This window comes from Heloderma suspectum, chromosome 13 (genome assembly GCF_057233095.1).
Source record: "Heloderma suspectum isolate Gila_16-S chromosome 13, 16-S_ref, whole genome shotgun sequence".
NCBI classification, from domain to species: domain Eukaryota; kingdom Metazoa; phylum Chordata; class Lepidosauria; order Squamata; family Helodermatidae; genus Heloderma; species Heloderma suspectum.
The window spans coordinates 16584361-16610206 of NC_139470.1; positions in this window are offsets into that span (position 1 = coordinate 16584361).

Consider the following 25846-nt stretch of genomic DNA (forward strand, 5'->3'; position numbering starts at 1 on the left):
CAAAGGATGTGAGATGAATGTTCTCAATTCATCAGTGTGGTGATGTCTAGCTTCCAGGAGGCTGTGACCAGCCTGCAACACCACAGTTTTACTCTGCCACCCCCTCTTAGTCCACCCTAACCTCTGACTGAGAGGAACTCCCAAGAACTGCAGGTTAAGTTCCAATTTGGGAGTGTGAGGGAGGGGGGTAACTCCCTACCTAACTGCCCAGGCACCATTGAGCGACTGCAGCCTAGTTAATTCCCCCTTACTTCCCCTTAGTCAAAGTGTGTAGCAGACCAGTGTGGTCTGGCATGCAGGGGAAAGATCCTTGAGTGGTCAAAAGTCAAACCCCAGCTTCCAAATTAAGAAGCTTGACTAAGATTTTATTAATTATTGCATATCTCCCTGTTTCCCCCCTCAACCCAAGGAACCCAAGACAGCTTAGATGGTCTTCCCCCTCTACATTTTATCCTCACAAAAACCCTGTGAGGTAGGTTAGGCTGAGAGCCAGTGTCTGACCAAAGTCATGCACTAAGGTTTGTGGTTGAGTGGAGACTAGAACCCAGATCGCCAGAGTCCCAGTCCAACACTCTAACCACTACATCACACCAGCTTCTCCCTATGCAGGAGGTCCCATGTTCAATCCCTTGCATCTCCATTTTTAAAAAGGACCAGGTAACAGGTGATGGTCAAGCCCTCTGCTAGAAAGCTGCTGCCAAGCAAAGTAGACAGACAGACAATGGGCTAGACAGACAGATGGTCTGGCCTGCTATATGGCACCTTGCTGTGTTCCCTAACTGGTCAGGAGGACCTACAACTAGATCGCAGGCCAACTAAAAGTGAGACACATCTAGGGATTTTGGAGAAATCTGCAATGGAATCAAATGAGTTTGGATTTCTATAAATCCGACCTGTGGATTCCCCAAATTGCATGGATTCCATGGACCTGCAGACTATTTTTGTCTTTGTTTTTTAATTTCCAGATTTTTATGCAAATTTAGTTGTAGAAAAATATGTAAAATAAAAAAACCAGTTGAAAATGCACATCTCCTCCATAGGCTAAAGCATGAAAAGATGCTTTTGGGGTAGATTTGCACACTGGGGAGATTTGTACATTTGTGCAAGTGTGGATTTGTGCAAATTTGGGAAATTGGAAAAAATCCAATTCCACCAATGAGCAGATCACGGGATGAAAGGCACCTGACCATCCACAAAACACAGACAGAATGGATTTTACAAAATGACTACATCCCTCGAAATATCCACCATTTCCTTTCCTTCCTTCCTTTCTTTTTTTTTTAATGATTTTTATAAAGAGATGGGGGATGGGATGATCAAACAGCAAGAGAAATGAGAATGTGAGTGAGAAGGAAGGAAGAGAGAGAAGAGAAGAAAAAGAAGCAGAATGAAAGTCTGGGACTGGTCTCATCCATCAGCCAGGGGACTCAGGGCCACTGGCAGGCTACACCCCTGGTTTCCCAGGAATAACGTCAAGCCAAGGGTGAGACCAACCAGGCCCATCCATTGGGCAGAGAATAAGCAGTTGCAAGGAGGGTTTTCCCGCCCTCTCTGCCAGACAGAACACTCAGATTCAACTGCCTGTAGCCCTGGGACTACACAAGGAAGGGGAAAGAATGCCCTAGCCCCATCCATCAGCCAAATGGCTACCAATGGCTGAGGCCTGTCTAGAGGAAAATGTACATAGGAGGTTGGAGAAGCAAAAATCACCTCCGAGACTCCTTCCACCCTGCTGGTGGGAGCCTGAAATATAGACGTGAAGATTGGATACTTGGAAGCTTCCGAGATCAGAGGCTTCCATCCAATGAGGGTGCACCCACAGAGTTGCACCTGTAAGTCCCGTGGGCATCAGTAGTTTGGCACAAACCATGGCATTTCATTCAGGAAAATCACCTCACCAGAGACAGATTTATGGTGGGGTTAGAAAAATACCCCCAACACCCACCAAAAAAACCCATCGTTCCTAGACATGGAAGTTTCACCTAAAGTTTGACCTTGACAGTTTATGACACTTTTCTAATATTTATAACATGCTCTGACACCACAGACACATGTTTGTTTGTTTATTGGGGGGGCATCTCACCACCCCAGGCGACACTGGAAAATGGCTAGGGGGAGTCAAATGCCCCTCCAAAAAACATGTTTGTGTATATTTTTTACAACCGCCACATGAGCTTTGTTTGGCTATTGGGCAGCATAGAAATGAAATAAATAAATAAATAAATACATCAATCAATCAATTAATTAATTAACAATGCATAAAAATCAAATAAATACATAAACACATGAGGGTGAATCTTGATCTTCACGTTGATATTTCGGCCATTTTCCCACGGAGACCCGGGCAAAGGGCCTTCCCTGATGCTGGGTCCCTTGGAGCGCTTGTGTTCTATGCACGAAGCTCATGTCGCTCCACGAACAGGCCCCGCGAAGGAGAGACAGGAAGTAGCCACTTGCTCCAATGAGCCTGCCCTTCAGGGTTATCTCAATCCCACCTCTTCGCTTTGTCCTCATGCCTCACAAATCCTTCTTGCGTCCTCATAAAAGTGTCGAGCTGTCTCTTAAACCCATTCAAGTTATTTGTTTAAGTGACCTATCCCACCAAGTATTCATCTTAAAGCCTTTTCAGCTGCTAAGCTAGCCTTGTCAAGGCCTCCAGTTTTATCTCTGCGGCAATTTCCACTTGCGCCTCACAAAAAAAAGGGCTGTGATTTGGACTCAACCAGAAACAGGGTGATAAATGCTCAGATAAGAAATGCTTAAAAGAAAAGGAAAAAGGGGGGAAACCTCTATGGTTTCCGTAGAGCAACGCCTCAGTTCCTTTTTTTTTTTTTTTTGCCCGCCTCTCATTCTGCATTTCTGATTTCCCTAGTACTAATGGAAGCTTTTCCTCCTATTTTATTTGTTCAAAGTCTGAAGCTGTAGTCTTGTACACATTGAACTTGGGGTAAATCCCATTGAACTCATGAGTAAGTCTACGCATTGAACTCTGAGCAGACATGAACAGGATTGCTTGGTGACCAGTTTAAAATATGCAAAATGTCATATGCAACCATCAAATAGTGCACATATATGACCACTCAATGTAGTCATGCTTTTTACATCTATGAATTATGTTTATTATATTTTGACAGTGATATATATAGCATGCCACCGGATCTCATGGAGACAGTGTCACCTCATGGAGACAGTTCAAATCAAAACTTTGATTTGCTCAGTACTCTACGTGAATCCTCAATTCAAAGGCTTTGTCAAATTCTGAAGGTGACAAAATGCTGTGACAATGCTCGAGAACACAGTGGCTAAAAATGCACAGAGCCTCTGCAGTGGCTAAATCACATCAGGACCTTTTAACCGTGCCCTGTTCTGTGGGCAAAATGGTACGAGAGACACAAAACCCGGGCAAGCTAAAAATCCAGAGCTGCTAATTCCCACCAGGCAGAGGATGAATTATGGAAGGATGTGTGCACTCATTTATTCCTTAGCAACCCAAATCTCCTTGTCTTTCCCCCCATCCTTGGGGCTTATGTCCCAAATCAACATGCAGGGACATTCTGCCGGCATGGATGATTAAGGCATCTACATGTTTAAAAATGGCTGGATCTCATTTCTTCCTTGAAATGTTGCCTCCTGGAGAAAAAAAAAGTCACATAAGCCAGTGAGCTCTGGGGGTCTTTAGTAACTGATCCCTTAATTATGTGGCCCAGAAGTTGGACTACAAAAGGCCAATGGAATTGGGTAAAGAATTTCATTCTTCTTATCCATGTCCTTGGAACAAGTGCATGGAAGAAGTTCATGTTAAAATTTTAAAGCAGGGGTGGACAACATCTGGGGGTCTAGGGTAAATTGTGATTAAAAAATGAACTGAAATGAATTTCTCATACATCCCTACTCCCACATTGCAGTTCTTTCTGTCTCGTGCATGAAGAAATGTGTTGATTTTGGATAGTTTCGATCAAAAATGAATTTAATTGAAATTCTCACCCATCTGCACCAGCTAAATTCAGTACATACAGCTATTCCCAACATGGTGCAGACCGTGGTCTGCCCACCTTTCATGTAGCTTTTAAAGATGTGGAGCCTGTCAGAAAAGAGAGGTGATAACCCTAATGCAGCACCACCAAAATCATGGTTGGAAACCAAGGATTCAAACCCACATATTTAAGAGCTAAACACCCAGAGCTGTCTGCCTGGAAAGTAAATAGGGAGACATTGCCTGGGTTCGCACAATGCACTAACCCACACTCAGTGGTTGAGTGTGGGTTGTTGTTGAACCGTGGGTCAGTGTGTTGTCTGAACCCAGGACATTTTCCACAGAGTGGCTTGTTAACCATGCAGTGTGGCTTATTTTTCTCAAACAAGCCACCTCAAGAACCCATGGTTTGTTGCTGGGTTGTCAGGGTGGTTAACAAGCCACACTGCATGGTTAATAAGCCACCCTACAGAAAATGTCCTGGGTTCAAACAACACGCTAACCCACAGTTGAATGAACAACCCGTGGTTCAACAACAACCTACACTCAACCACTGAGTGTGGGTTGGCATGTTGTGTGAACAGCCCATTTTTTCCCTCTCCAAAATACCAGAACCCAGGGTTATACAGTGACGCTGAATGATGGAAGATCTGGGACAGACAAAAAGAAGGACTTCTTTACACAGTGCAGCGAAACTATGGCATTAATTTCCACAAGACGTAGCAATAGTCGTCAACTTGGATGGCTTTAAAAGGGGATCAGACAAAGTCATGGTAAAAGGTAAAGGTGTCCCCAACCAGTCGTGTCCGACTCTAGGGTGCGGTGCTCATCCCCGTTTCTAAGCCGAAGAGCCAGCGCTGTCCGAAGACGCTTCCGTGGTCATGTGGCCAGCATGACTGAACACCGAGGTGCACGGAACGCTGTTACCTTTCCCACTGAGGTGGTACCTATTTATCTACTTGCAATTTCTTGCTTTCGAACTGCTAGGTTGGCAGGAGCTGGGACTGAAGACGGGAGCTCACTCCGTCACGCAGCACTCGGGTCTCGAACTGCTGTCCTGCCGACCTTCCAGTCTGCAGTTCAGTGTCTTAACCACTAAGCCACCGCGGCCCAAAAGTCATGGAGGATAATGCAAAATTCCATATGATGCAGTCCAGATTGGTACAAGTCCAATATGGAGGAACACCCATGGTTTGAAGATTCTGCCCTTGTAATTCTGAGGCTACTGATACATATTATGTTTTAGTGCAAATGTTATCAGGGGCTAGAACAAAACTGATTCAGCCAATTTGGCATGCTACCCTGGTCATTCGAATGTGGTGCTACTTCTAAAATGTCTGGAGGGGGCTAATGGCAACTTTACCCGCAAGCTTACAGTGTTTTTAAATACAATTTTAAGGGTTAGGGTTCTGGTTACAAGAAGTCCATGGTACATGAAATGGTGAACCACATATATCTATATCAGCCTGTACTGTTTGCAGTCTTAGGAAAGGGTGTAATGTACCCCCACAAAGCTGGCAGATGGAATTCAGTTACCCCAGCAGCTACCAACTTAACAGAAATATATACATTTCCCACTGATCTCTCTGAATCAACAGTTCTCTTATTTGCAGTAGTGTGAAATAATATTGACTCAAGATTTGCATGGCAAGGCCATTTCTATGGCGTACGGCAGGTTCACTTCCCAACAGGCTTGTGTGTTGTTGTTTTTTCATCCACCTGGTGATGCAAAAGGATGTTGACTTGAATGATAAGGAAAATCAGCCTCCCGCAATCCCTTTGTCCTGTCTTTTCGATCTGATAAACCATAACTCCCATCAGTTAGGCAGAGAGGATTAACTCGGGTGGACTTTCTTGCTTGTCATGTAACATGGAGGGAAAGCCCTGCGGCCCAAACATTTGAGAATGGAGGGAGTTAATTGATGCATATCTTAATAGCTTGTCCATGGGAACATGTCTGACACAACAAGGTGGGTATGAACTTTGAATTAGCTTTCATTTCTTCAAATAATGACTAATAAGGCTAAAATTAGTGGTGTGCCGAAAAAGTCTTCTTTTTTCCAACCATTATTATTATTATTATTTGAAAAAGATGATTCTACATCTCCCTGGGCAACTTTTTACATTAATTTCTGAGCTGCCTTAAGTAGTAGGAAATGTTTATTTAGTGGTATAGACACTCAGTCAACAGCATGGACTACCTGTGGTGAGGTCTACACGGACTACCTGTAAGTGAGGTCTACACTCCCAATAATTGGTGCATGGATGAGTCCTATGGAAAACAAAAGAAATGCCAACATTTTGAGTATATGTGCTCTCTTGCTGTACATTCATTGTTGGGTTGCTATATATTTTTTAAAAAAATCTGGCCTCAGAACTTCTCTCTTCCCAGAGACTGGAGAGCAGAAGCAAAGCACACTCTGGCTTCTGCCATCAACCAGGGAACCCAGGGCCACTTGGATGGCTTTAAAAGGGGTTTGACAAATTCCCGGAGGAAAAGGTTATCAATGGCTACTAGTCCTGATGGCTATATGCTACCTCCAGTATCAGAGGCACCATTCCTGTGGAACATGGGCAGGAGGGTGCTGTTGCACTTATGTCTTGCTTGTGGGTCTCCCGTTGACAGCTGGATGGCTACCCTGTGAAAAGAATGCTGGACTAGATGGGCCCTTGGTCTGATCCAGCAGGGCTCTTCTTAGGTTCTTATGTTGAGGCTGCACCCCCTGCTTACCAGGAATAACATCAAGCCAACAGGGAGACCAGCTTGGCTCATCCATCAGCCCGAGAGAGAGCAGTTACAAAGAGCTTGCTTCCCCCACTCTGCCAGAAAGAACACTTGAGTCCAACAGCCTGTAGCCCTGGGACTGCAGAAGAAAGAGGAAAGAATACTCTGGCTCCATCCATTGGCCAGATAGCCACCAATGGCAATTTGGGCAAGAACACCAGCAAGATAATTATCAGCCTGGCCAAAAGTGCATTTAAATGCCCACTTAGAGCTGACCACCTTGCTCTGGCCTTGAAAAACTGTTCTCCTTCCTCTTCCTTTCATCTCCATTCCCCTTCCCTTGTGGGTCTTGTTGTTTGAATTTGGTAGGGCCTGTCTCCTTTTTTGTTATTATTGATGTGAGCCTCTTTGGGAGATAATGGCCTGGTTTGCACATAACAACAACCCAGAGTATGGGTTGGGAATGGGTTGGGTATGGGTTGAGTATGGGTTGTTGTTGAATCATGGGTTGTAGGTATACGTAAACCTTGCACTATGGTTTAAGCATGAACAACCCAGAGTTCACAACTCAACAACAAACCATGGGTTCTCTTCCTGAATTATTCATGGTTAACAACCCATAGTTAAACCCAGGGTTTGCACATAAAGACAACCCATGATTCAACATCAGCCCACAATTCAGTAACAACCCTTACTCAACCCATGCTCTGGATGGTCATTTCATGAGGACCAGATCAACACTATGGTTTAACTATGGATTATTAACCATGAACAACCCAGGAAGAGAACCTGGCATTTATTGTTGGGTTGTGAACTCTGGGTTTTTTTGTGGTTAACAACCCACAGTTAAACCATAGTGCAGGATTTGCACATATCAACAACGCAGCATTCAACAGTGACAACCCACGATTCAATGGCAACACATATTCAATCCATACTCAACCCATACTTTGAGTTGTAGTTATGTGCAAACCAGGTCAAAGTCTGCATTTAGGCCACAGACCCGAGGTTTCCCATCTCTGTGCAATGCCATCAAATCCTGCCTTTGCTCTCTAAAAGAGCCCATTTCTAAGGAGGCCAAAGGTGCAGCCTAACTGGAACGTTCAGTGGAGGGGGGGACCCAAATGCTCACTTTCTTACTTATCAGAAATGTTAGACCACACACACATACACATGCAAAGATAACGCTTATTAGCAAAAACATAGCCACGGTGCTCGAGTCAGATAGCAGGGCAAGATAGAGCCCTTATCTTATCAGCTTTGTTTAAAATGGCTTGGGTGCCCGTTCTAACATTCAGATAGCAATATAAACAGGATCTGTAGTGCATTGTTGCCTTTCAAGTGTTTGCTCCATTTCACCAGCCTCTTGACTTAACAAGCTTCGCTTCTCCTATTGCCATCGAGTGGATTTCCCATCCCACAGCAGGTGCTTTTTAAAAATGTTTTTGTTCTCAGAGTTTTTCTTTGTCATTCCTCCCCCTTCCCGTTTGTCTGTTTAACATCCTAGGTGTCACAAAGTGTGTTGACTAGCAACGATGACAAGCCCCGGCTGATGACAACAATATTCCTGGAAGTAGAGTTATGCTTTTAGAACCGCTCGTGGCTTGGAACCCGAACCTCCTAAAAAAAAAACCCCTCAGAACCAGGGTGGAGCCAAAAGGGAGGTACTTTTCATAGTTTGTTTATTTAGGGCGCAATCCTATGCACCTTTAGACAGAAAAAAGTGCAACAACTCCCGGTACTCCCCAGCCAGAATGGCTGGCTGAGGCATGCTGGGAGTTGTGGGAATGTTTTTCAGTGTACACATGCATACGATTTCACATTTATTTATTTATTTATTTATTTATTTAGGGTCCAATTCTATGCATCTTTAGACAGAAAAAAGACTTTTTCTGGCTAAGTATGCATAGAATTGTGCCCTTTTTGGATTTCTCTGTACCACTCTCTATCTGGCAAGATTCCTGTATGATGAACAATTAAAAGGAAAGGAAAGGAAGAGGATCAAAATACAGAATTAAATATTTAAAGTCCAATTATGTTATCTAAAGTCATGTCTAGTCAGTCAGGGAAGACTTGTTTAAATAAAAATGTCTTCAGCACATGCCAAAAGAATGTTGGTGCCTGCCTGACATCAAGAGGAAGAGAATTCCACAAAGAGAGCCAGTACACTGAAGGCTCTACACTGAGTAGGGATGGACAGGCACCCCCACATCTGGGTTCTCCAGGCACCCGCCCAGCCCCTGACCCCATTCATCGGCCCCTGGACTTCACTCGAGCCCCTCCCATGCTCAGCTAGTGGCCCGCAACTTACCTGGACCCATCCATCTCCATGGCAATCGCCATGTTTTGAAAAAACATGGCCATCGGAAGTCTGTGCCCATAGACTTATACACAAAGGGTGCCTGAATCCTGCGTATATGGGTAATTCGCAGTGCTTTTTGAGTATAATCCATGGGCACAGACTGCCGATCGCCATGTTTTTTAAAAACATGGTGATCGGGGCAGAGGCGGATGGGCCCGGGTAAGTTGTGGGCTGCTTGCCAAACACAGGAGGGCAGTCTGAGGACTGGCGAGCGGGGTGGGGGCTCGGCAGATGCAGCTCAGCAGGCACGAGCACTGGCGGCCTGACAGATTTGCGGACTGAAACAGGCACTTGCACCATTCCCAACCCTGAGTGGACTCCAAATGGACTGAAGGAGATGTCCAATTATTGCTCCAAAAGTCTATTCAAGAAGTCTTGCACTCACTCTGAATTGGCTTCATTTGGCCCTTGGGGATTTTGAGGCCCACAGAGGCAAGGGAAAAGGACAGGCCTAGAGGCCTGGAGTTTTTTGTTGGGAAGGTGGTATCCCTGAGAGAACCAGTTTCAGTTCCCCAGTTAAGTTTCATTTCTTCAGGTCTGAAACAATACTTTTGGTTTGGGGAAGGAGAGTATAAAAAGAGAGAGTCCGAAAGGGCAGTAAAACCAGAGTCAGGGAGACCAGAGTCTGAAGAGGAAGCAGGAAGCAAGAAGAAGCAGCCTGGAGAAGTCTAAGTACAGCTAGGGTAAAGGAACTTGTGTTTTGCAACTTTTATTTTCGCTTAAGGTCTTTTGTATCACTCAGCTTTATTGTGTAAATACCTTTAGTTGTAATTTGCTTGCTTTAATTCACTGGAAAATCATTGTGGATAAACCCCAAGTGTCTGGTGTGTTAATCACCCCATGTCGACAGCCTAAACTCCATGTTATTGGAAAGGGGAAGGTAAAAGAAGGAAGGTGAGACTCCTAAGGAAGCAAAAGATCCTTAAGGAGTTGCTCAGGGGGTCGAGGTCATAAGGGAACCCTGACACGTCATGTAACTGAATCTGATTGCCCCATGCAGCTTAAAAGAAAGGGACAATTTGTGTCAGGAAAGCCACAGGTCCAGGTAAGGGCTGCAAAACCTTTTCCCTGCCCACCATTTCAGAGACATCTTATCCACATCTGAGCCTAATGTGTAGTTTCTATCCCTTCATCCTCCCTTCTCCTTGAGTGCACAGCACAGCTAGTTTTCATCGGCTGACTTGCACAATTCCTCTGATGACAGAAGCAGTTAGGGTGCTCTGGATTTTAGGGAACTGTCCGGAATGATGGAGCCACAAACCTGGTCTTGCCCATCAGTTTGCCTTCTCCACCCTTGTAATACTTGCCTGTTCACTTGGTATATTTGTAAATAAAAAGGTTGGGAAGAGTTAGCAGGAGCGTCCTGGTAAAGGGATCTCCTGAACCTCCCTCTGGTGGAGGAAGGGGAAAAACAATTCCTACATCTCCATCAGCTCTATATGATTCATGGCAGCTGTTATTCTCGTTGATATATAATTACTGGTCGGATCTAGGACCTGTCTTCCACGAGAGAAAGGGCTCCACTCATCGTAGGTCCCTCCACCCAATTTTGGGGAGATCTCTCTCTCACACACACACAGACACACACATGCATGCATGCCCACATGCACACACACATCTCTACCTCACCCCATTCATCAGAGTCTTCTGACTCCCTGTGTAGCATGTTCAGGGGGCTGGAAGGACTTCCATGGGAAGGAGGGGGCGCGGAGGTCCACTTCCATCAGCGCAGTTGATCCTGTGTAAATCTGGATCCATGCCATGGACTGTACCCAATTCATTTGGCCCTCAGTTGGGAATGTATCATCAAACCTGTTACCCAAGCGTCCTGGTGAAAGTATATCATGTCGGTAGGGAAGTACAGATTTTGTTAAATCCGTTCCATCTCTGTTTCATGGATTGTCAGGCGTCTTTCATTCCATCTTCCACTCATTGTCAGAATTGGACTTCTTTATGGATGTACAAGAATTTCATTCCACTTGCACAAGTGCACATTAGCGCCAATGTGCACTTGCACTAATGCACGTTAGCGCAAGTGTGAATTTGCACAAATCTCCCCCAAAAGTGAAAAACTGGTCTGCAAATCTACGTGACTCAGAAAAAACCTGTCCACTGCAAAATTCACAGGTCAGATTCATAGATATACAAACTCATTTGAATCTGTTGCAAATTTCTCCTTAAATGTAAGCAGGGCCGGTGTTAGCAACCTAGCAACCCTGAGCAACTGCCAGGTCCCAGCAACCTGGCAGGGCCCACCATTGATGCCCCCCCCCCCTTTAATATGTCTTTCTGGCACAGTGCACTCATCAGCACCAGACCACTGAGTCTAGCTGGCATTTTAATTTCCCAGAATTCCCCCGATGTAGCGTCCCTGTGGAGCATTCTGGGAAATTAAGTTGGCAGCCCTCAGCGAGTCAATGCAGGCAATGGGTGTCACTGCTCCATGGCAAGCCTGTGATGTTCCACCAACTGAAAGTGAAGCCCACCAGAGTAGATCCCCCTCCCCACAAAAAACCTGGAGCTGGCCCTAAATATAAGGGTATATTTATGGGAAGGTCTCATAATCTGATATAGGGAGAAAGCTGGGGCAGGTTGACCTGCTGAAGCTGAAGAAAAAAGGAGCACAGCAGGAAGAAACCAGAGGAAGGGGAATCATAATCCCTGAGGTGCTCAGTACAGCTGCAATGTGTAATGTCATGTGGGTTTGCGCAAGGAAAGACATTTCACTAGGGATGTCAGAGAAATCCACCATGGATTCAGATGGGATGTCTATAATTCCAGCCTGCCAATTCTGCAGCAGACTGGCTTTTTCTGAATCATGCCGATTCCATGGACTTGCAGACCAATTTTTCACTTGGGACAGGGGGATTTGCGCTAATGCGCTAATGTGCATTAGCGCACCTGCACACGTGCACATTAGCCCAAATGTGAATTAGCGCAAGTAGAACGAAATTCTGGTTTAAAAATATCAAATTCCATCAGTGAGTGGATGGCAGAAGGATAGACGCCTGACCATCTGTGAAGCAGACGGAACAGATTTAACAAAATCCATACATCCCTACATCTCATTGCCCCTCTCTTTGTGTTTGGAGGAGAAACAGAGGTGAAATGAATAAGACCAGAGAATATGCGTATCATGCAGTGCATAAACAGCTGCAGCTAATCATAGGCAAAGCTGCTGCAGGGTCAGTACCCCAGATATTAAACAAACTCTGGAAGGATGGGCACATACCAGCCTGAGCCAGACTTCATTATTGGTTTTTCTGACACTGCTCACTTCCCAGCGCTTCCAGGGATCCTGTGTAAAGTTCAAAGCTTTCACACACTATGAAGACCAGAGTTAGGACTTGCCTACAGGCATGTTCCCATCTCAGCAACGGTGAAACCCCAGCCCAGGGAGCAACAAGGTGTTGTCTTCATTTCTGTTTTCGCTGCTCCTTCTCCCTTTGGAATGCTCTCCTTTGATGTGGCTGTAGAGGTATCCCATGATTCAGATTTCTCTGCCTGATGGTGAACAAACAAACCACCCAGGAAGGGTTCACCCAAGAGGCATTTTGGGAGAGCTGATTATATCATCAACATCACGTTCTTGACTTGACTCTCTCTTCACCTTAGATCTTGATGACTCTCTCAGCTGGTTCTTTTCCCAGTTGTTGAATTGCACATTCAGTGGTTTCCACTGGAAGGGACATCTCCCATTCCAACTCCCTTTTCTGGGAGTTCTGCTCTTGGTCCCCTGCTACCTTATCTACACTCCCTGTCACAGGGTGAGCCCATCAAATCCCACTGCTTCCAATACCATATTAACCTCAATTTCCCTTGAGGATGGCCATGTGTCCTGCTCTCCATTTTAGGGATGTTGTGGGAGTCTGAGAAGTAGGTGGAGTCCAATGGACTCCCCCCCCCCCGCTCGACCTCCTGGATGCCATTCGCCAAGCCCCTGCCACTCACTAGACCCGCTCACTTACCAGATCCGTGAGCCCCTGGCAGCCACCCATCCCCTTAGCAAGCCACCATTTTGCATAGAAGGCGTGAATAATCCATTTATGTCTGTAATGTTACGTAAATGACCCCTTTATGGCCACCATTTGTGCAACATTGCATACCTGGAAAACCCTGAGCTACCATTTTTATGTAACCTGGCAGCTCACGAAAAGGACGGGCGGCCCCGTATTTCTGGCTGGCCGCTTGTCAGGTGCCTCAGCAGTTCGCACGGCAAGTAGGGACGTGTGTATGGTAGTGGTGGCTCAGCGAGCTCCCAGCGAAACTGGTCGGAGGTGAGTCCGTCCATCCCTACTCTGTTTGAAAGTGGCCTCATTTTGAAGGGCTGTCCAGTCCAAGAACCATCAAGAAGGAGGAACAGAGCAGGGTCCTTGACGTTGCCCATCAATACTTAGTACCTGAACAAGCTGAGCAGGCACACATGGACACCCTAAACTAGGGATGGTGCGGATGCCTGACTGGGTCCAGGAGTCCATTGGGCTCCCCATCACCACCTGCACCCCTGGACCATGCCTGCTGAACTCCTGGCCTCGCTCACACCCTCCCGGCCACTCCCCACACTCACTGGACCCGAGCACGAGCGCCAGCCATTTTGTCAAGGGTGCAGGTTTTTTTAATGAAAAAAGGAGCTAATTAAAATGTGTTTAAATATGTGCACATTCAGGCTGGGAAAGCTTGATCTACACAATATTAAGAGGTATAATGCGTAGATCAAGCTTTCCCAGCCCAAATGTGCTCTTATTTGAATGTGCGCATTTTTAATTACCTCCTTTGTCATAAAAAAAAACCCTCTGTAAAATGGCGGGTGCTCATGGACAGGACCCAGGGTGAGTGCGGGTGGCTCGCCGAGCTTGTGGGGGCTCAAATGCAGCTTGGAGGGGGGGCTCAAGCAGGGTGGGGCACTTCAGCAGGGGCCCACTGATACATCCCTACCCTAAGCAGTACCACAGTTGCGGAACGCCCTCCCTTCTCATTTGATTATTGAGCCCCAGTTTTATCACAGAAAAAATATCCAGCTTTTTGCGGTTTATGTCTTTCATTCTTTTTTATTTGTATATCTCCTTGAGCACTCATTGTGAGGAGGGCAATCCAGAAACCTTCTAAATAAACAGTAAATGCAACAGGAAGGTGGGACCACATGACACTAACAAGCCAACAGCCAATGGTGTCATGGCCAATGGATTACAGGTGCAGCTATCTGGTGGAAAAAGGCAGGACGGCACAAATAATTCTCCTCCACCATTTTGCGGCGGCATAACACAGTCAGCAGCGGGTGATGCACAAAGCTTGCAAAACGTTTATTTTAAGTCTTAAAGTATCCAGTTCCTCATAACGGCCAACTTCCGAAAAGCAGCCATGGCAATTACAAGGGTCACCTCAGGAATGGTTTTGTGCTTGCGGGGGGAATTAATTTTAAGAGCCGTCGCTGGCCTCCGCAAAGAGAAGTTTGACCAACAGAGGCAACTTTATGATCAGACAGCCAGTGCAGAAAGCGAGATAAAATTTCATTGTCTTCACTAAAAGAGGCACTTGGGACAAGGGGATTGAAGAGACAGCTTCCTTCTACCCTCATTCCTCCAGCGATTAGAGAACTCCAGAGGTGAGCAAGAGATTTATGGGTCACTTCCCAGGGAACAAAGGGGAATATGCATTCACAAAGACCCATTAAGGTAATATGCAGGGTTAACAACATTATTTCCCTTAGAAGGGTTACTCTTAACTCTTGAAAGATAGAAATGCCCAGGTTCTATGCAGCGCCGGCCCTACCCTTAGGTAGAGTGAGGCAGCCACTCCAGACAGCAGTTGCTCTGTGTGTGGGGTGGGGGGAGGAAAAAAGAAAGTACTTCTTCACAGAGAGTGTAATTAAACTATGGAATTTGTTTCCACAAGACTTGATGATGGCCTCCAACTCTGGTGGCTTTAAAGGGGGATTAGATAAATTCATGTGAGAGAAGGCTATCAGTGGCTACTAGTCCTGATGGCTATAACTCCAACAGTGTTGTTGTGGAATCAGGGCTCACAGGGTCAAAGCACTGGGACTTTTTTTTATTAGCAGGGACTCTGACATGATCTGCCAGCCCCCTCAGGGTTGTCCCTGTTCCCTCTGAGTTGAGCTGCAACCCTCACAGTACCGGAAGGGGTTTCCCCAGCAACAATATATTGTTCTGAGCCATCCCTGTTATAACGCAACATATTTTGAGGTGGCTTGGTCCTGAATGGGCTATTGAGAGCCATGAATTTTACAAAAGACCTGCTCCTGGTGGAGATGAAAACGGCTAGAACTGGTTTGTAGATCTGGATCAACTCAGCTGCCTTCATTTTTGGACTTTTCTCTGGGGCATTGGCATGGTGAGCACCTGCATTTCAGAATTTATCACTACACCACAGACTTCCAGCATCAGAAGAAGTATGGCTCTTAATACCACTTGCTGGGCTGCATGAGCGAGAGGGTGCTATTGCCTTCCAGTCCTGCTTGCGGTTAGGTGCAGCAAAAACATAACTTGACGCCCACCCCTGTCCTGAAGCCTCATGTGTGCTCAGATTCACACGTGGAGCTCCCAAGCAGGAAACTCCCTTGGGCAGGGGGGTGTCAGAGTTCCTGCACTCATCACAACTTGCCTTGCCATGGATTTGTGTTCCATTCCCAGATCATGCCACTTAGATTGCCAAACTGCTGTGAGAAGAACAGAACTGACCTATCCAAACAAATTCCTGCAAGAAAAGAGCTGACACCGTGAACTCCCGAGATCAGCTTGACGACGTGGGTGGTTGTATTCTCAGAGGTGTGCCTCTTCTTGTTTTCTGGCATTCTTGGACACCTAAGATAAGAATGCCTCAGAGTAAAATACTGCCCTGATTAACATTATGAGAAACCTCAATGAAATCAGAAATCAGTTAATTGAAGTCAAATGAGGTTCATTTTCAAACTGAATCAGGTGAGAGACTTTGTATCTGGAACTGAAAACTGGTGCCCTATTTATGAACCACAAGTGTTAGAAAACAGAATTTCCTTCTCTGATTTACTGCTTGTTCAGAAGGTATCAAAAAAGACCAGTGGGGCCTGCAACAAAATGTTGTAGCATGGAGTGTTTCTGTTCATTGGCCTTTTCCAGGATATTCCATCCCGTTTCCATCCCGTTTCCTTTCTGCCTAAATTTACACACACACACCCCAGCAGTCAGCCACTGAGCACTGTCTTCGGAAAAGTCCCACTCTCTAGACTTTTATTTTACTTCTGCAAAGCTTCGGGTTCCCCAGAGCATGCTAATAGAAACATGGGAAGCGACCTTGTGTTGAGTCGGACCCTTGGTCCATCTAGCCCAGTATTGTCAACACTGACTGGCAGCAGGCAGCTCTCCAGGGTTTCAAGCAGGATTCCTTCCTAGCCCTGCCTGGGGATGCCGGGGATCGAACTTGGGACCTTCTGCATGCAAAGCACATGCTCTGTCAAACAGAGCTATGGCCCTTCCTCTGAATATAGGAAGCTACCTTATGCTGATTTGGACCTTTGGTCCACCTAGCCCAGTATTGTCGACACTGACTGGCAGTGTGTTTCCAGGGTTTTAGGCAGGTGTTTTTACAGCCCTCCTTGGAGATGCCAGAGACTGGACCTGGGACCATGTGCATGCGAAGTGTGCGCTCTACCCACTGAGCTACAGCCCTCCTGCCTCCCTGTTGTACGTGGGTGGTGCTATTTTGATTGCATAAGGACACTCATTGCAATGACACTCATTCCTGAACATCAGACATAGAGGAGATGATACACAGCTTAGGAAAACAGTGCTCAGATTTTAGGGGGACCAGAGGGGGTTGGCCTTCTTACTTTTATGATGCTCCTGTGGCTACTGAGAACATAAGAACAGCTGTACTGGATCAGACCAGAGGCCTATCTATCCCAGCATTCTGTTCCCACAGTGGCCAACCAGATGCCCCTGGAAGCTCCCAAAGAAGACATGAATGCAATAGCACCCTCGTGGTACTGGAGGTAGCACAAAGCTGTCAGGACTAGTAGCCATTGATAGCCTTCTGCTCCAGGAATTTGTCTAATCCCCTTTTAAAGCCATCCAAGCTGATGAGCATCACTGTGTCTTGGGCCATTTACACCTGTACTGTTATGTAGATGGGGTCTTTACAGCCTCCATGTGCACAATATTAAATTTGTGGAAGTTCCCGAGTCACCGTTTTTTCACAAAATGGTGACTGTGGGAATAGAAGTCATAGAATCATAGGGTTGGAAGTAGGGATGTACGAAAGTCCCTTACCTTTCACGAAACTTGATTCGTGGGGGGGAGGCGCTCCGTCCCTCCCCCCGAAATTCTGGTGGGGGGGAGGCGCCCCATCCCTCCCCCCTGAAATTCTGGCCAGGGGGGAGGTGCCACGTCCCTCCCCCCCGAAATTCTGGCCGGGGGGGGAGGCGCCCCATCCCTCCCACCGCGAATCCTTGCCAGCCGGGACGCAAACGGCAGTGGCCGTAGCCGCCACCGTTTGCGTCCCTGCAGTCAGCCGTGATAGGGTACGTAAATGTTTACGTAACCTATCACGGCTGAGTGAAAAAAAAAACCTGCGCGTACGCAAATGGCGGCTTTTAAAAATCTACACATTTTGGCATGTGTAGTCTACGTAAACATTTACGTAGACTAAGGCGAAAATAAGGGGAACGCTAACAAAAAAAACAAACAAAACAAAAAAATTTGCGTTCCTTATTTTGGCACATCTAGTCTACGTCAATGTTTACATAGACTAGATGTGCCAAAATAAGGAACGCAAATGGCGGCGCCCATGGGCGCTGCCATTTGCGTACGCACGTTTTTTTGGTTTTTTTTTTCACTCAGCCGTGATAGGCTACGTAAACATTTACGTGGCCTATCACAGTGTTTTTTTAAAATCTAGCCATGATAGGCTATGTAAATGTTTACGTAGCCTATCACTTTTTTTGGTGTGTGTTTTTTTTTACTGGAAATGGTGGCAGCAGCAGCCGGTCGGAAGACCGGCCGCCGCAGCCGCCGCCGCCAAACCACCGCCAAACCGCCGCCAAACCACAGCCGCCGCTGCCAGGGACATTCGCACAAGGTAAGTCCCATCCCGGGGGTGCGGGGGGGCAGACCGTTTTGCCACCGATTTCGGGGGGCTGAATGCACTGGCATTCGGCCTCCCTGAGATTCATGGCGAAATTCTCTGACATCCCTAGTTGAAAGGGCTCTACAAGACCATCAAGTCTAGCCCCCTGCTCAGTGCACGAAGCCTGATTCCCAGCCAGTCTCCCATCCAAGTACTAACCAGGGCTGACCCTGCATAGCTTCCGAGATCAGACAAGATCAGGCAAGCGGCATTACTGGAGAGGTATCATAGAATCATAGGGTTGGAAGCGGCCTACAAGACCATCGAGTCCAGCCCCCTGCTCAGTGCAGGAAGCCTGATTCCCAGCCAGTCTCCCATCCAAGTACTAACCAAGGCTGGCCCTGCATAGCTTCCAAGATCAGACGAGATGAGGCAAGCGGAATTACTGGAGGGGTATCATAGAATCATAGGGTTGGAAGGGGCCTACAAGACCATTGAGTCCAACCCCCTGCTCAGTGCAGGAAGCCTGATTCCCAGCCAGTCTCCCATCCAAGTACTAACCAGGGCTGACCCTGCTTAGCTTCGAGATCAGACAAGATCAGGCAAGCGGCATTACTGGAGGGGTATCATAGAATCATAGGTTGGAAGGGGCCTACTAGACCATTGAGTCCAACCCCCTGCTCAGTGCAGGAAGCCTGATTCCCAGCCAGTCTCCCATCCAAGTACTAACCAGGGCTGACCCTGCTTAGCTTCCAAGATCAGATGAGATCAGGCACACCCAGCCCTTTGTGTGATGAGCATTCACAGACAGCTCAGGGTAGGTACAGGCAGCAAGTGCAGGGGGCATGCAAGCAGGTCCAGGGGCACACGAGCAGGGGCAGTGGCTCAGCAAGTGCCCAGAGGAATTGGAGGGGGGGGCGTCCATCCATTCCTACTTGTAGATTTCATTAAAGGTCCCCTTACTGCCCCACGCCCATAATTTGAGCCCTAGCGGAGGTTAGGTTTGGGGTGGTGTTCATTAGTGTGAAAGAGGAGTGCGTGTACGTGGCGGGTGTTTTACTTGGAAGAATGGACAATTGCTTTAAAAGTCAACCTTTGACAGCAAAAGGAAATGGTTCATTTAAACAGGCTGGGAAGTTTTTGACTATGTATTTAAAATAAGATATTTCTGCCTGTTGCATCTTGCTTAAGACGTTTGGGAATGTTCAGTGATTGTATAGATGGTATGTTTTGGGCTAGAAATCCTTGATATTTAAGTAGGTGGGGGGTGATGTTGGAATATATATTTTACCCCCAGCCCTGTCTGGAGTGGGTAGGGATGTTGGAGAAATCTGCAATAGATTCAAATGAGTTCAGATTCCTATGAATCCGACCTCTGGATTCCACAGTGGACTGACTCTTTCCAAGTCACACAGATTCCGTAGACTTGCAGACCAGTTTTTCACTGGGGGGGGGGGCATTTGCACCAGCTCACATTAGCAGTAATACACATTAGCACATTTGTGCAAGTGCACATTAGCGTTCATGTGAATTAGTACAAGTAGAATGAAATTCTTGTTTAAAGAATCTGATTCTGTCAATAAGTGAACAAAAGGCACCTGACAATACACGAAACACAGACAGAATGGATTTAACAAAATCCATACATCCCTAGGAGTGAGCACTAGTCATTAAACCAATTCAGTGGAAACCGCACCAACTGCCAGTTATTTCCCATTGCTCGATACGCTTCTGGCTCTTACCTTTAAAATCCTAAATATGCATAGTTTTAGGCAGCGCCGGTATGCCTACCTTCACTCCAATTGTCCCTGCTTATTGGAGATAAACTCTGTTTGTATTATTTACATTTTGATCCTCACCTTTCTCCAAAAGGCAGCATGCAGGGCCCCATTGCTTGACCGTCGTAACAACTCTGTGAGGAAGCAGGAAGGTCAGGCTGAGTGATGGTACTTGGCTCAAAGTGGTACAGAAGGCTTGGGGGCTGATTTGGGATCTAAACCTGAATTTTCCCAGTCTAAGTCCCACTCTTTAACCACTACCCCACACTGCCTCTGGGTATTTTCTGGTACCCATGCCTGCAAAATCATGCTGAGATCCAATCCTTCACCCAGCATGGTGTAGTGGTTAGAGTGTTGGGAGCTGGGAGATCCGGGTTCTAGTCCCCACTCAGCCATGGAAGCTCACTGGGTGAGTTTCGGCCAGTCACAGGCCCTCAGCCCAACCTACCTCACAGGGTTGTTGTGAAGATAAAATGGAGAGGAGGAGGATAATGTAAGCCGCCTTGAGTTCCTTGCAAGAGGAAAAAAGGTGGGGTATAAATGCAATTGTTGTTCAGTCGTTAAGTCGTGCCTGACTCTTCGTGACCCCATGGGCTATAGCATGCCAGGCCTTCCTGTCCTGCGCTCTCTCCCGGAGCATGTTCAAGTTCATCTTCACTGCATCGGTGATGCTATCTAGCCATCTCATCCTCTGCCGTCCCCTTCTCCTTTTGCCTTCAGTCTTTCCCAGCATCAGGGTCTTTTCCAGGGAGTTTTCTCTTCGCATTAGGTGGCCAAAATATTGGAGCTTCAGCTTCAGTATCTGGCCTTCCAATGAGCAGTCAGGGTTGATTTCCTTTAGGATGGACTGATTTGACCTCCTTGCAGTCCAGGGGACTCGCAAGAGTCTTCTCCAGCACCACAGTTCGAAAGCATCGATTCTTTGGCGCTCAGCCTTCCTTATAGTCCAGCTCTCACAGCCATACATTACTACTGGGAAAACCATAGCTTTGATTATACGGACCTTTGTCGGCAAGTTGATGTCTCTGCTTCTTACTATGCTGTCCAGGTTTGCCATAGCTTTCCTCCCAAGGAGCAAGCATCTTTTAATTTCCTGGCTACAGTCACCGTCTGCAGTGATCTTGGAGCCCAAGAAAGTAAAATCTGTCACTGCTTCCATTTCTTCCCCTTTTATATGCCAGGAAGGGATGGGGCCAGATGCCATGATCTTCGTTTTTTTAATGTTGAGTTTCAAACCGGCTTGTGCACTCTCCACTTTCACCCTCAACAAGAGGTTCTTTAGATCCTCTTCGCTTTCTGCCATTAAGGTGGTATCGTCTGCGTATCTGAGGTTGTTGATAATTCTCCCGGCAATCTTAATTCTGACCTGTGATTCATCCAACCCGGTGTTTCTCATGATGTACTCTGCATATAAATTAAATAAGCAGGACGACAATATGCAGCCTTGTCGTACTCCTTGCCCAATTTGGAATCAATCAGTTGTTCCATGTGTGGTTCTTACTGTTGCTTCTTGACCCTCGTACAGGTTTCTCAGGAGACAGGTAAGGTGGTCTGGTACTCCCATCACTTTAAGAATTTGCCACAGTTTGTTGTGATCCACACAATCAAAGGCTTTAGTGTAGTCAAGGAAGCAGAAATAGACGTTTTTCTGGAATTCTCTTGCTTTCTCCATGATCCAGCGAATGTTGGCGATTTGATCTCTAGTTCCTCTGCCTCTTCGAAACCCCACTTGTACTTCCAGTAGTTCTCCGTTCACATGCTGCTGAAGCCTAGCTTGTAGGATTTTGAGCATAACCTTGCTGGCATGTGACATGAGCGCAATTGTGCAGTAGTTTGAACACTCTTCGGCATTGCCCTTCTTTGGAATTGGAATGTAAACTGACCTTTTCCAGTCTTGTGGCCACTGTTGAGTGTTCCAAATTTGTTGGCATATTGAGTGCAGCACTTTAACAGCATCAACTTTTAGGATTTTAAATAGCTCAGCTGGAATACTGTCATCTCCGCTAGCTTTGTTGTTAGTAATGCTTTCTAAGGCCCACTTGACTTCACTCTCTAGGATATCCAGCTCAAGTTCAGTGACCGCACTATCATGGCTATCAGGGACATTAAGATCTTTCCTGTATAGTTCTTCTGTATATTCTTTCCACCTCTTCTTAATCTCATCTGCTTCTGTTAGGTCCCTGCCTTCTTTGTCCTTTATCATGCCCGTCTTTGTACAAAACGTTCCCTTGATATCTCCAATTTTCTGGAAAAGATCTCTAGTCTTTCCCATTCTATTGTTTTCCTCGATTTCTTTGCATTGTTCATTTAAGAAGGCCTTCTTGTCTCTCCTTGCTATTCTCTGGAACTCTACATTCAGTTGGATATATCTTCCCCTTTCTCCCTTGCTTTTCGCTTCCTTTCTTTCCTCAGCTACTTGTAAAGCCTCATCAGACAGCCACTTTGCTTTCTTGCATTTCTATCAGGTCTAATCCCTTAAATCTATTCCTCACCTCCACTGTATATTCATAAGGGATATGATTTAGGTCATACCTGAATGGTTTAGTGGTTTTCCCTACATTCTTCAATTTAAGCCGAAATTTTGCAATAAGAAGCTCATGATCTGAGCCACAGTCAGCTCCAGGTCTGTATAGAGCTTCTCCATCTTTGGCTGCAAAGTACAGAAGGAATCTGATTTCGATATTGACCATCTGGTGATGTCCATGTGTAGAGTTGCCTCTTGTGCTGTTGGAAAAGAGTGTTTGCTATGATCAGCATGTTCTCTTGGCAAAACTCTATTAGCTTTTGTCCTGCTTCATTTTGTACACCAAGGCCATGCTTGCCTGTTATCCCAGTGATTTCTTGACTTCCTACTTTAGCATTCCAATCCCCTATGATGAAGAGGACATCTTTTTTTGGTGTTAGTTCTAGCAGGTGTTGTAGGTCTTTATAGAACCGATCAACCTCAGCTTCTTCGGCCTCAGTGGTTGTGGCATAGACTTGAATTACTGTGATGTTGAATGGTTTGCCTTGGATTCGTACTGAGATCATTCTATCATGTTTGAGATTGTACCCCAGTACTGCTTTTCCCACCCTTTTGTTGACTATGAGTGCTACTCCGTTTCTTCTACGGATTTCTTGCCCACAGTAGTAGATATAATGGTCACCTGAATTAAATTCACCCATGCCTGTCCATTTTAGTTCGCTGATTCCCAAGATGTCGATGTTCAGTCTTGCTGAACATGTTGGACCACCTCCAGCTTACCTTGATTCATTGACCTTGCATTCCAGGTTCCTAAAAAATATTGTTCTTTACAGCATCGGATTTTCTTTTCACCACCAGACACATCCACAGCTGAGTGTCCTTTTGGCTTTGGCCCAGCCGCTTCACTCTTTCTGGCGCTACTTGGAAATTCCCTCTGCTCTTCCCCTGTAGAATATTGGACACCTTCTGACCTGAGGGACTCATCTTCCAGCGTCATAACCTTTAGCCTTGTGATACATTCCATGGGGTTTTCTTGGCAAGAATACTGGAGTGGGTTGCCATTTCCTTCTCCAGTGGACCACATTTTGACAGAACTCTCCGCCATGACCTGTCTGTCTTAGATGGCCCTGCACGGCAAGCATAGCTTATGGCTTCACTGAGTTATGCAAGCCCCTTCACCACAACAAGGCAGTGATCCAAAATAAAAAATCAAATCTGAGAAGGAAACCTGGGCTGCAACCCTATGCATGTTTACCTGGACATAAGTCCCATTGAACATAGTAGGACTTACCTCTGAGGGAGTATGCATAAGATTGTACTGCATAACCATTAAATGTTATGGTCAGACCTTGAATCCTGGTAGCTCTATTTTTACCCTGGGCACAATTTGTATCTTACATGCTGGTTTGGCTAGAAACCTGCATGAACATTGAAGTTGCGCAGTTGACAATAGACCCCAAACCTGGACATTAAAATGGCACTTATGAATTATGGAATTTAGTGCCTAAAGGTGTGCCTCTCCCTATATTATCCTGCCTGCGACTTGAGATCTGTTGTGCCATCACCAAATGAAGTCCGGACTCATAATAGGGTCTTCTCAGTGGTAGCACCCCAGTTGCAAAATGCTTTCGTCTTGGAGATTAGACAGGTGCCAGCACTGGCTAGTTTTCAGTGCAGGGGGAAAGCATGCTTTTAAGTAACATTTGGGCCTATATAGCAGAGCAGGATAGTTGAAGGGTGGTGTATATTGAATTTGACACTGACAGATTCTGTGGATTTTGTTGTGCATCTTATTGTGTATTTTATTGTGGATTACATGATTTGATAAACGTGTTATACTGTATATTATGACTGCCCCGAGATCCCTTTACAATGAAAGGAAGGATATTAAAATGTTACAAATAAAATAAAATAAATCTGCTGGTCCAAAAAGAATCATGTGGGAACACTCCAATGGTTTCCTTCATTTGTCTGATTGAAAAAGCCCGACTTGAGATGCTTTAAAGATGTATTCAGCAAAGAGGGTGGCAGGGAAGCATCCAGTTACTGAAAAAACAAGACAGCCTTCAATTTGGAAAGAAGACATCAGGAGCTGTTGAGAATCTCAGAACTGTTACACCTTGAACCCATCACCACTGGGGGGCCATGATGGATGGGAGAGAATGAAGGGTGCCCTAGTTGACCCAGGATGCTTTCCTGTGTTCTCCAAAGAAACAAAAAAAGAGATAGGAAAAAAATTCTCATTACCTTTTGAAAGAACAGAAGAACCATTAGGACTCTGTTCAAAAGGAACTCAACAAGTGTTACTCCATTTATCACTCCTCGACCAGTTACCCTGCCAGAACAGTCCTCTAGGGCATGTTCTATGGCCTAAACCAGCACGACTAAAAGCATCAAACTAAAAGGGGTTTAAACAAGCTTTCGGATCCTGTGCTTGTGACTGGCCATGTCTCCTTGTTTACTAAAAGCAGCCCCTGTGTGGTATGAGGTCTATTCCAGATCGGTGGTGTAACATAGGGCAGGGAGGATTAATTCTTTCCCTGTGCGCTATTCCCCCCCCAAAAAAAATCCCCCCAAAGTTTAATCCCCATTTTTTAAACAGAGCCAGCCCTGCTGTTAGAGAGAATGAGGTGGGAAAAGAGGAAATGCATCACCCCAGAAGAGAGCACTGATTTGCATAGCATTTCCATATGCTAATTCACGCATAGATGCAAATTTAGAAATAAGTATTATAACTGATACAGAAACACTGTGCATCTCACCATAGTAACCAGGTGACCCATCTGCCTGCCCGTTTAGTGTGTTGTTCATTTCATTTCATTTATTATATTTCTATACCTCCACATAGCTGAAGCTCTCTAGGCAGTTCACAAGCTGGGGATGGGCAACAATTCAGGCATTAAGGGAGCAATCCTACCAGGATAGGGGGCTGCCTCCGAACTGCATTTTTGGCTAGAGAGCCAATTTTGGCTGTCTAGCAGCAGGAAGGAGGAGCGGGGAAAGCAGCTGCTAGACGACACGTTGAATGTGTTGTACTGGCATTTCCGTCTTCCCCACCCTGGAACGCCCCCAGGAACACCCTGTTTTCGCCGCTCCACGCTCCTCTTCCAAGGCAGTGCAGGAGGAGGGGCAGGTCAGTTCCTGGAAACTGATGTATGCTATGGCTGTCTAGCCGCTGACTAGCGGCCATAGGATTGCACCCTAACCGTGGATGGGCTACCGTTCTTATGATTATTTTTCATTGAACTGGACAGCCCTTCAAATAGAGAACTGTCCTCTGTGAAAGAGGACACATGGATACACTAGTCTGAATCTTACTTCAATTAGGGATGTACAAGAATTTCGTTCCTGTTTGCAAAGCATGTCCTCCTGTTCGCAACCCTGAACATGAACGCAAGCAAGAACACAATTCTTGGGAAATGTTCACCATTTCCTGAATTTGCATTCACGTTCATATGTGTGCGCTTCTGAAAAGCGCACTTGC